Source organism: Macaca nemestrina, chromosome X (assembly GCF_043159975.1).
Source record: "Macaca nemestrina isolate mMacNem1 chromosome X, mMacNem.hap1, whole genome shotgun sequence".
NCBI classification, from domain to species: Eukaryota; Metazoa; Chordata; class Mammalia; order Primates; family Cercopithecidae; genus Macaca; species Macaca nemestrina.
The window spans coordinates 78978317-78989940 of NC_092145.1; the positions used below are offsets into that span (position 1 = coordinate 78978317).

Below are 11624 nucleotides of genomic sequence, written 5' to 3' on the forward strand. Positions count from 1 at the left end.
CTTGCTCATGTTCCAAGGTAGTCTCAGTGTGCTCTCACTAGTAGTGCACTGTCTTACAGAACTGCTGAGCACCAAGCACTATGAGAACCTTAAGTATATGCCAGGTAATTTAATAGGAACTAGGGATACTCAGTGAAAATGACATGCTCACAGGTGTGGGTTTGTGGCCATGGCAGGGTTTAGCCTAAGGGAACAAGTTCTGATGTCAACCCAGACATTCATCTTTAATAGGTGACAGCCTTCCTCATTCTCACTCTAACTTTTTTCTTCCATGAAGCACACAGGGGCAAAGATAAAGGTAGGGCTGAGGTTTGTGTGAAGTTCGTTCTGAGGTGCTCATTTTCCCCTTCTCTCTAGCTGAGACCCTCTTTGTCTTAACTCCATCAGTCTTGCTTAGCCATGCAAGCTTCCAGACCCATAATCAGCTTTGAGTATCAGTGTCCAGATGTACAATAGCCTAGTCTGCCTGGTGGCTGGTTTCTATGGCAATCCTGCCAAGAGCTTTTCTCCCTAAATGAAATAAAAAGAGAGAATAAAAGAAGGGCAGGTGGCTGCCCATGTGGAGAATGGAAAAGAATTAAAATTTGAATATCCTAATTAGACTAACTGATAGACTTTTGAATTTAACAGGCCACAAATACAGGCCAAGGCAGCAGGGGAACTGACTGGGAAAAGAGAGCTTCAAACAAGAAAAAAAATTAAAAGTCCTGTTTTCATTCAAGAAACTTCTATGGAGAGTTGAAAGATAAGGAAATTAGGAGTAGGACTCAGGATGAACTCAGTCATTGGTACTGCCTATTGAAAAATCCAGATTCAAATCCATCTACTTGGAGCATGTTGGTAGGGAGGTGTCCAGAATTACTTCCCTGGGAAGAGAATGGGCCTGGTGCCCCTCCCTCTGGTCTGGTGGCTGAGGGCACAAGCCAAGGTGTTGACACCCAGGTCCACAGCGCCCATGGCATCCAGGTCGGGGATAGTTTGAAGCACTCAGCTACTCTGTTGCCCACTTGTTTGCAGGTTAAGATCTGCCTCATTTTCCTTCTTTCAGCCTCTCTTCTCCAATTAACAGTCTGGACTCTATAATCAGCTTAGGTGTCCAATGACTCCATCATAGCTTAAAAGGTCCTAGCTGCTGGTTGCTATGGTGATGCAGCCAGGAGCTCTGCTCACTAAGTTAAAATAAGAAAGAACCTGAGGTGGGTAGGGGACAGTGCATGGAGAGGGTCAAGATTGAAGCTGACAATAAGCTAATTACACTAATTGATAGCTTTTGCTAACTAAAATATCCATAAATACATGCCCCAGGACAAAGGTAGAGGGAGCTTACCTGGGAAAATAAAGTATCAAGCACAAAAGAAGAGGCTTTCACTATAGCCATTTCCAAGAAGCAATCCAGAGGCTAAGAAAAGGCTCTATCTGCTCAAGATCAGAGGATATGGGTCTTATGAACACACAAGCATGTTAGGGGATCAAGGTCCTCATTTGTGGCAGTCTAAGACTCCTCCATTGTCAGTCGTGGCTGCTTAGATGGGGAACTGAGGCTCAGAAGTGGAAAGGGACTAAAACTAAATCACATGCTAGGTTAGCAGCAGAGCTGTGAGTGGAGTTCAAGGCCCTGCATCACCATGTCAGAGCTCTCTCTCTGACTCCAATCGGCATCCAGATAGAGCCCAGGATGGTCAACCCCCTTCCCCCCATTTTATAGATGAAGAACTGAATTCCAGAAAAGGGAAGAAAACTGGCCAGGGTAACACAGTTTCTTCTGAAATGAGAACACAGCTCTTCTGGCTTTTAAAGTGGATCAGGTAAATGGCCAGTCAGTCAAGAATTAGGTCAGAGACAATGGAAATAGACAAAGGAGCACCATACTTTACAGGAATTCTACACAATTTATAAGCCAGGGTAAAAAAAGATTCTCAGTGATTCTAAGTGATGGGAAGAAATGGGTGCCATTAAAAGAGAGAGAGGGGAAAAGGAACAAAGGAGAAAAAGGGACACAGAAAAACTCCCCTGTATATGACTGTTATTTTCTTTGGAAAGAGTCCCTTCCTGGAGCAACAGGTGGAAATAAGATTCACAGGTTTTCCTCCCAGAATATTTTGCTACAGAACCTAGGGGAGTGTGATGCTAATTTGCAGGTTTCTGAGCGGCCTCTCATCAGTGTGTAGATTTAAAAAAAAATAGTGCATCAGAGTGAAGAAATGACATCCCTAATATCAGACCCTGCGTTAGTGGTCAAAGCTGTTAGTGGATCCCAGCCCTTATGATGACCTTGGCAGGACTCTTCTAGCAGGAGTGTAGGCAGCAGGAAGAGCACTCTCTATGTGCCTGGCACTTCCATGCGGAGATTATGATTACACCTGGGAGTCAGGGGACATGATGAGAGAGAGGCATCCCCCATGCACTTTCCTGAAAGGACCTGATTCCCCTTCCTCTGGCCTGTGGGCAAAGGATACATGGCTTCGACCAGTAAGACTTTAAAGTGCAGCGGGAGAAAATAGTAACTGTGGTCAGTATTGACATAGAAAGAGTTAAAAGGAACCGCTCCCTCCCGCCCTCGGCTGACGTGGAGGGCCGGAGGTGGTTGCCGGGGCGACGGCGGCTGCGGCGCGGCGCGGCAGCGGCGGCGGCGGCAACGGCAGCGGCGGCGGCGGCCGGGGCGGCGGCGGCGGCGGCGGCCGGGGCGGCGGCGGCCGGGGCGGCGGCGGCGGCGCGGCGGCGGCGGCGGCGGCGGCCGGGGCGGCGGCGGCCGGGGCGGCGGACGATCGCATCCCAGGCTCGCGGGCGGCGGGCCCGGGTGAGTGCACACCCGGCGCGCGGCCGGGCTCCCGGATGTGTCACCTTGTCCCGCTGCAGCCGAGATGCTGGGGGAGCGGGGCCTTCCACATCGCTCCGTGTGTCTGTGACTTGTGCATCATGGACAATTTTACTGAGGGAGATTTCACTGTGGCAGATTATGCCTTGTTGGAAGACTGCCCTTATATGGACGATTGTGTCTTTGCTGCTGAATTTATGACCGATGATTATGTTCGTGTGACTCAGCTTTACTGTGATGGGGTGGGTATGCAATATAAAGATTATGTCCAAAGTGAGAGGAATTTAGAATTTGACATCTGCAGTATATGGTGTAGTAAACCAATTTCTGTCCTGCAAGAGTATTGTGATGCCATTAAAATAAACATTTTCTGGCCACTTCTGTTTCAACATCAAAACAGTTCTGTAATATCACGATTGCATCCCTGTGTGGACGCCAGCAATTCACGTGCTTCCGAGATAAATTTGAAGAAATTACAACATCTTGAGTTGATGGAAGATATTGTGGATTTGGCAAAGAAAGTTGCTAATGATTCATTCCTTATTGGAGGCTTATTGAGAATTGGTTATAAAATAGAAAATAAAGTATTGGCAATGGAAGAAGCTCTGAATTGGATAAAATATGCAGGCGATGTAACAATTCTAACTAAATTAGGATCAATTGACAATTGTTGGCCTATGTTAAGTATTTTCTTTACTGAATACAAGTACCACATAACTAAAATTGTAGTGGAAGACTGCAATTTGCTTGAAGAACTTAAAACTCAAAGTTGTATGGATTGTGTAGAGCAAGGAGAACTAATGAAAATGAAAGGAAATGAAGAGTTTTCCAAAGAAAGATTTGATATAGCTATTATCTATTACACCAGAGCCATTGAATATAGACCTGAAAACCACTTTCTTTATGGTAACCGAGCTCTTTGTTTTCTTCGTACTGGACAGTTTAGAAATGCACTTGGTGATGGAAAGAGAGCCACTATTCTGAAGAATACTTGGCCAAAGGGTCATTATCGTTATTGTGATGCTCTTTCTATGCTGGGGGAATATAACTGGGCTCTGCAAGCAAACATAAAAGCTCAAAAACTCTGTAAAAATGACCCTGAGGGAACCAAGGATCTAATTCAGCAACATGTAAAGTTACAAAAACAAATAGAAGACCTACAAGGTCGAACAGCAAATAAGAATCCAATTAAAGCCTTTTATGAAAACAGGGCCTACACACCTAGGAGTCTGTCAGCACCTGTATTTAGTACTTCACTTAACTTTGTGGAGAAGGAAAGAGATTTCAGAAAATTTAATCACGAAATGGCCAATGGTGGTAATCAGAATCTAAAGGTGGTGGATGAGGCATCAAAGGTAGATGATTGTGACTGTCATCCTGAATTTTCACCACCATCAAGTCAGCCTCCAAAACATAAAGGAAAACAAAAATCTGGAAACAATGAATCAGAGAAGTACAGTTCTAGTTCACAATTGACTTTACCAGCAAATTTGAAGAACATCTTGGAGAAACAGTTTTCTAAATCTTCCAGAGCTGCACACCAGGATTTTGCTAATATAATGACAATGCTGAGAAGCTTAATTCAAGATGGCTATACAGCCTTATTGGAGCAGCGTTGCCGCAGTGCCGCACAGGCCTTTACAGAGTTGCTGAATGGTTTAGATCCTCAAAAAATAAAGCAATTGAACCTGGCCATGATTAACTATGTCTTGGTTGTCTATGGACTTGCCATTTCTCTCCTTGGAATAGGACAGCCTGAAGAACTATCTGAAGCTGAAAACCAGTTTAAGAGGATTATTGAACACTACCACAATGAGGGACTTGATTGCTTGGCCTACTGTGGAATTGGAAAAGTATATTTGAAAAAAAACAGATTTCTAGAAGCTCTCAATCACTTTGAGAAAGCAAGAACCTTGATTTATCGTCTTCCTGGAGTGTTAACTTGGCCCACAAGTAATGTGATTATTGAAGAGTCCCAGCCAGAAAAAATAAAGATGCTGTTAGAGAAATTTGTTGAAGAATGCAAGTTCCCTCCAGTGCCAGATGCCATTTGTTGCTATCAGAAGTGCTGTGGATATTCTAAGATCCAGATATATATAACTGATCCAGACTTTAAGGGTTTTATACGTATCAGCTGTTGCCAGTACTGTAAAATAGAATTTCACATGAATTGCTGGAAGAAGTTAAAAACTACAACCTTTAACGATAAAATTGACAAGGATTTTCTACAAGGAATATGTCTTACCCCTGACTGTGAAGGTGTTATTTCTAAGATTATCATCTTCAGCAGTGGTGGTCAAGTTAAATGTGAATTTGAACACAAGGTCATAAAAGAAAAGGTTCCTCCAAGACCTATTCTGAAACAGAAATGTTCTAGTCTAGAGAAACTAAGACTGAAAGAAGACAAAAAATTGAAGCGAAAGATCCAAAAAAAAGAAGCAAAAAAATTAGCACAAGAAAGAATGGAGGAGGACTTAAGAGAAAGTAATCTACCCAAAAACGAAGAGCAGAAAGAAACTGTAGACAATGTTCACGGCTGTCAGTTCCTTGATGACAGAATTCTACAGTGTATAAAGCAGTATGCTGACAAGATTAAATCCGGCATATGGAATACAGCCACGCTTCTCAAAGAATTGCTTTCTTGGAAAGTTTTGAGCACAGAAGACTATACAACCTGTTTTTCAAGCAGAAATTTTCTAAATGAAGCAGTGGACTATGTTATTCATCATTTGATTCAAGAAAAGAGCAGAGTAAAGACAAGAATATTTCTGCATGTTTTGAGTGAGCTTAAAGAAGTGGAGCCCAAATTAGCCGCCTGGATCCAAAAACTTAATAGCTTTGGCTTAGATGCCACAGGACCTTTCTTTTCTCGGTATGGAGCATCTCTTAAACAGCTTGATTTTAGCATCATGACTTTCCTCTGGAATGAGAAATATGGTCACAAACTAGACTCTATAGAAGGAAAGCAACTTGATTATTTCTATGAGCCAACATCATTGAAGGAAGCCCGTTGTTTAATATGGCTGCTAGAAGAACACAGAGACAAGTTCCCAGCATTGCATAGTGCTTTAGATGAATTCTTTGATATAATGGACAGCCGCTGTACTGTGTTAAGGAAACAAGACAGTGGCGAAGCACAGTTTAGTTCTACCAAGGTGAAAAACAAAGGCAAGAAAAAGAAGCTAAAGGATTCAAAACCTATGTTAGTTGGGTCTGGAACAACTTCAGTAACTCCAAATAATGAGATCATCACTTCAAGTGAAGACCATAGCAATCAAAATTCAGATACTGCAGGCCCATTTGCAGTGCCTGACCATCTTCGGCAAGACGTAGAAGAATTTGAAGCTCTCTATGACCAACACAGTAATGAATATGTTGTCCGCAATAAGAAGCTATGGGACTTTAACCCAAAACAAAAATATTCAACTCTATATGATTACTTCTCTCAGTTGTTGGAGGAACATGGTCCCTTGGACATGAGTAGCAAGATGTTCTCTGAAGAATATGAGTTTTTCCCAGAAGAAACTCGACCAATACTAGAAAAAGCAGGAGGTTTAAAATCTTTTCTCTTGGGATGTCCTCGTTTTGTTGTGATTGACAACTGCATTGCATTGAAGAAAGCTGCATTACGGCTCAAGAAAAAAAGAAAGAAGAAAAACATTAAAACAAAAGTAGAAGACATTTCAAAAGCAGGAGAGTATTTACAAGTTAAACTACCACTGAATTCAGCTGCTAGGGAATTTAAACCAGATGTAAAGCCTAAACCAGTGTCAGATTCATCTTCAGCACTACCTTCTGAAGATGTGAAGCCCAAACCTGCGTCTGCTAATTCTCCCAAGCCAGCTTGTGAAGATGTGAAGGCTAAACCACTATCTGGTAATTCTTCTAGGCAAGTTTCTGAGGATGGGGAAACCAAAGGGGTTTCTTCTAATTCTCCCAAACCAGGCTCTGAGGATGCAAATTACAAACAAGTCTCCTCTAATTCCCCTAAACCGGTTCTTGAGGATGTGAAACCAACTTATTGGGCTCAATCCCATTTGGTCACAGGATACTGTACGTATCTTCCTTTCCAGAGATTTGATATCACCCGGACACCACCAGCATACATAAATGTGTTACCAGGTTTGCCCCAGTACACCAGCATATATACACCCTTGGCCAGCCTTTCTCCTGAATATCATCTACCAACATCAGTACCAGTGGTGCCGTCTTTTGTAGCCAATGACAGAGCAGATAAAAATGCTACTGCCTATTTTGAGGGTCATCATTTGAATGCTGAGAATGCTGCTGGTCACCAGATTGCCTCCGAAACACAGATCCTTGAGGACTCTTTGGTAACATCTGTAAAGTCACAGTGCAGCACAGGTGATGCTTATATGGTCCTAAGTGAGTCTGACAGAAATGATGGGCATTGTGGAAATTCTAACAACAAATGTGAAGTAATTCCAGAAAGCACCAGTGCAGTAACAAACATTCCACACGTGCAGGTGGTTGCCGTACAGGTATCTTGGAACATAACACACCAAGAAGTCAATACTGAGCCATATAATCCTTTTGATGAACAACAAGGGGAAGTTTCACGGATTGAAAAGGAGTACCAAGTATTACAAGACCAACTTAAAGAAGCGTGTGAAAATTATGAGCAGATAAAACTTAAGGGCTTAGAAGAAACCAGGGACCTGGAAGAAAAGTTGAAAAGGCACTTAGAAGAAAACAAGATGTCAAAGATGGAATTAGATTGGTTCCTTCAAGATCTGGAAAGAGAAATTAAAAGATGGCAACAGGAAAAAAAAGAAATCCAAGGAAGACTAAAATCACTGAAGAAGAAAATTAAAAAGGTTTCAAATGCCAGTGCAATGTATACCCAGAAAAATGATGGAAAGGATAAGGAACATGAATTACATCTGGATCAGTCCCTTGAAATCAGAAACACACTTACAAACAAGAAAATGAAAATAGAAGAGTGCATAAAGAAAGGGAAAGAGGATTATGAAGAGAGTCATCAGAGAGCTGTGGCTGCAGAGGTATCTGTACTTGAAAACTGGAAGGAGAGTGAAGTGTATAAGCTACAGATCATGGAGTCACAAGCAGAATCCTATCTGAAGCAGTTGGAGCTGATTAGCCATGATCCTGCAGCATATCCTCACATGCAGTCTGATATATGTTCATGGGAATTGTTTCTTTCTCATGTTACAAAAGAAATTGAGAAAGCAAAGTCTCAATTTGAAGAACAAATTAAGGCAATTAAAAATGGTTCTCGGCTCAGTGAACTTTCTCAAGTGCAGATTCCCAAGCTTTCATTTCCTGCCTGTAACATGGTTCATCCTGAGTTACTCTCTGAGTCTTCAGGCCACGATGACCAAGGGCTTATGACTTCTGCAAGCTATGTGACTGGAAACCTCGCAGCATTTCACAGGGATTCCAGTGTGTTCTCTGCCAGTGGTTCCCCAGGGGAGGCTCCTTCTGCGCTGTTGCCAGGACCACCCCCAAGTCAGCCTGAAGCCACTCAGCTGCCAGGGCCAAAAAGGGATGGCCAGGCAGCTCTGTCAGAGCAAAGCCCTGTGGCTGATCGGAAGCAGCCTGTTCCTCCAGGACATGCTGCACGTTCAAGCCAGTCTCCAAAAAAGCCGTTCAATAGTATTATTGAGCACCTGTCAGTGGTATTCCCATGTTACGATAGCACTGAGCTTGCTGGTTTTATTAAAAACGTGCGAAGCAAAAACAAGAGCTCACTTTCAGGATTGAGTATTGATGAAATTGTCCAAAGAGTGACAGAACACATTCTAGATGAACAGAAAAAGAAAAAGCCAAACCCAGGAAAGGACAAGAGGACTTATGAGCCCAGTTCTGCTGCCCCCGTGACCAGGTCCTCCCAGGACCCATCCTCGGCGGTTATTGCACCATCACCCAAAACCAAGGGGCAGAAAGCAGAAGATGTCCCTGTGAGGGTTGCACCGGGTGCAAGTTCCTGTGAAATATGCCACAAGATGTTCAAATCAAAAAACGTGTGTGTGCTCAAATGTGGGCACAAGTATCACAAAGGGTGCTTTAAGCAGTGGCTTAAAGGGCAGAGCGCTTGCCCAGCCTGCCAGAGTCATGATCTCCTGTCAGAAGAGTAGCCTGCACCTTCTGGAAGAGGCTGGCCCAGTGAGAAATGGGAGCTGCCTTCCTGCTCCCCTAGGTAGTCACACTTCACTAAAGCATCATCCACCGGCGTGCTGAATTGGAAGAATGACAATTTCCTATCACTGGTGTAAAAAGCAAACATTTGAAGACCCTTTTTCATTGTGTGTCACAAAGCTAAATTCATGGAAATCGTTAATATCACTGATATTAAGTAATTTCCCCATTTCGAGTGAATACTTTGATGATGGCCAAGCAGTGGCTAATAAAATGCCAGCTACCACACTCGTGGGTCGCTGGGGCTGTGCAGGGCTCTTTGAGGTGGGTGGCTTCTTTTGGAAAGTACTGTGAGTGCCTTGAAGCAGTATTCTAGTGATAAGAATTCTTAACATATTCAAGCGCCCCACGTTTGTTCCCCTTTTGTGTTTGAAAAACCTGTTCTAGTAGCTCCGCAAGAGAGATGATACTGACTTTTAAAATTTTTCACAAGAGTCTGTATTCCTGAAAATATGTCTATATTTTTCCTCAAAGATTCTGCATTTTAAGAATGGGCATAAGCAAACTACATTTTAATAATTTATAATGTTAAAATATTGGCTGATTTAGACCAAAAGATTCAAATCTCCTCTTTGTGAAATCCCATCTGCATTTGATTTTTTATTATTTTGTGTTCCCCCCAATGGATTGTTTTAAGTGTTTACTTTTCGTCTTTTATAGATGTAATCTGATTTTCAAAAATCACTAATAGTTTTTAATCAGTATGGACTAAGACTTTTCCCCCTGGAATCGAGGCTGTGTGTCCATCATCCCAGCCCCCAGTTGGAGCCTGCTCTTCAAACTCCACTGCCCTCCTCAGCAGCTTCTGTCCTCTTTTGTGAGTCAGTCAGCAAGTGCTTGGGATCCACATCCAGCTGTGCTGAGCACACAACAGGCTGTGTGTGGAAACGGCCACCATCATTATCCTTCCCTACCCCCGCTGTGTCTAAAGCTGTGTCTTTAGACAGCCCTAAGGTGTCTGTGTAACAATCGTTCTGTGTTTGACATTTGTGTAAAGTAATGCATGCAATCTTGTATTGTGGCCTAAGAACAAAACTGTAACTGCATTTGAAACCATGAAAAAATTAGATATTGTTTTGTGACTTTTAGACAGTGGTAAATATAGAACCATGAATTCTGGACACATTCCATTTCTCTCAAACATGAAGGATCAAAAAAAATGCTTTGTGATGTGTTGTTTGTTCCACTGGAAACTTAGAGTCATGAGTTTATGAGCTGATTTGGTCACCTTCCTCTGCCTTTGTTCACCGTGAGTTCTGATGTCTTAGTGACTTAGTTCATAGAAGCTCACGCCTTAGTTTGAAACAGATTCTCCACGGTGGTCCCCAAAACATTGTCTGCATATCCACAAGAACTGAGTGCTATGGGTGTTAACATGCATAAAGATCAGTTTGCAGCAGCAAGTGCAAAAGGAGAAGAGGAACATCTGTTGAATGAGTATGTTTTATATACAACTTCAGATACTTGTGAACATGCCTTATATTTGTCCAACAACTGTCAGAATAAAGAACATTCTAAAACGAGCAAAAAAAAAAAAAAAAAAAAAAGAAAGAAAGAAAAAGAAACAGTTAAAAGCAAAACGTAGTAAGTTACCAGAGGTGCCTTGTAAAGAACTTGACTGATGTGTGCAAAGGACCAGAAGGTTTACAATGATTACTTTAATAAAAATATTGGGAACATTTGAGGTTGGGAAAATCATGGAAACTGGTTCAGACTGAGGAGACTTAGAGTCAGCCAGAAAAATGATGACCACAGAAAATAAGAGACATAATGCAGGAAGGACTCTGCAAGGATTAGCTGAATATAGATATCTGGAGGGGTGGGGATAGCTGGAAGAAGGCCCTATGTGGATAACTCCAAGAGGGTTGGGGATGTTAACAGAGAATGAAAAGAGTAAAAGAGAGAGGAGGAAGAAAAAGAGAGGAAGAAGGTAAAAGAGAGAGAGAGGAAAAAAAAGATTAAGACAAAGACACAAAGATGACGAAGAAGAAGAAATAAAGGATAAGGAGAAAGGAGGAGGAGATAGAGGTGAAGGAAGAAAGAGGAGAAATGAAGGGCAGGAAAGTAGACAGAACCTTGTCCATCACTGTGATACTTGTTTGAAAAATACCAGACACACAGTATGGTCTACTTCCACAGCAGCTAGAGCTAATCTACAGCTGTATATGTGTGTGCACACACATGTGCACACTGCCATAGAAACGTGGTTGACAACCTGGATGTTACTTCTGTAGTTGAAAAAAGACACCTTCCCTCCATCCCTTGATCCCCTCTCCTGCTCCAGTTATAGCCTCTTTCTAGAAATCTTTCTAGGTTTCTGGCCTATCCTCCTCCTGGTGGGCAGTACTATTCCTTTTGTACACAAAGCAGAGCCATCCTGGAAAGGCAGTTCTGGAGAGTCCCATGAACAGGTGTGCAAACCAGGACCAGACAGATCTGGAAAAAGCAGATAGATAGAGGTTGGTGCAAGGGGTACAGGCAGGTAAGCAGGGATGGTTCACCAGACCAAAGGCAGGAGCTGCCTTCCCCTTTTTTACTTCAGCACAGCTCAATAGCCTCACTCTTCAAAACCAGAAACAAACTGTCCATTTCAGTCCTTTCTTTTGGGAAGTATGATATGAAAACAGTC

The 11624-nt window shown here is 42.6% G+C and overlaps 1 pseudogene; it reads left to right on the forward strand.

Annotated features, from left to right (window-relative positions):
- The first annotated feature begins 2789 nt into the window (after window positions 1-2789).
- On the forward strand, window positions 2790-10170 carry LOC105496928 (E3 ubiquitin-protein ligase TTC3 pseudogene; annotated as a pseudogene).
- The last annotated feature ends 1454 nt before the right edge of the window (window positions 10171-11624 follow it).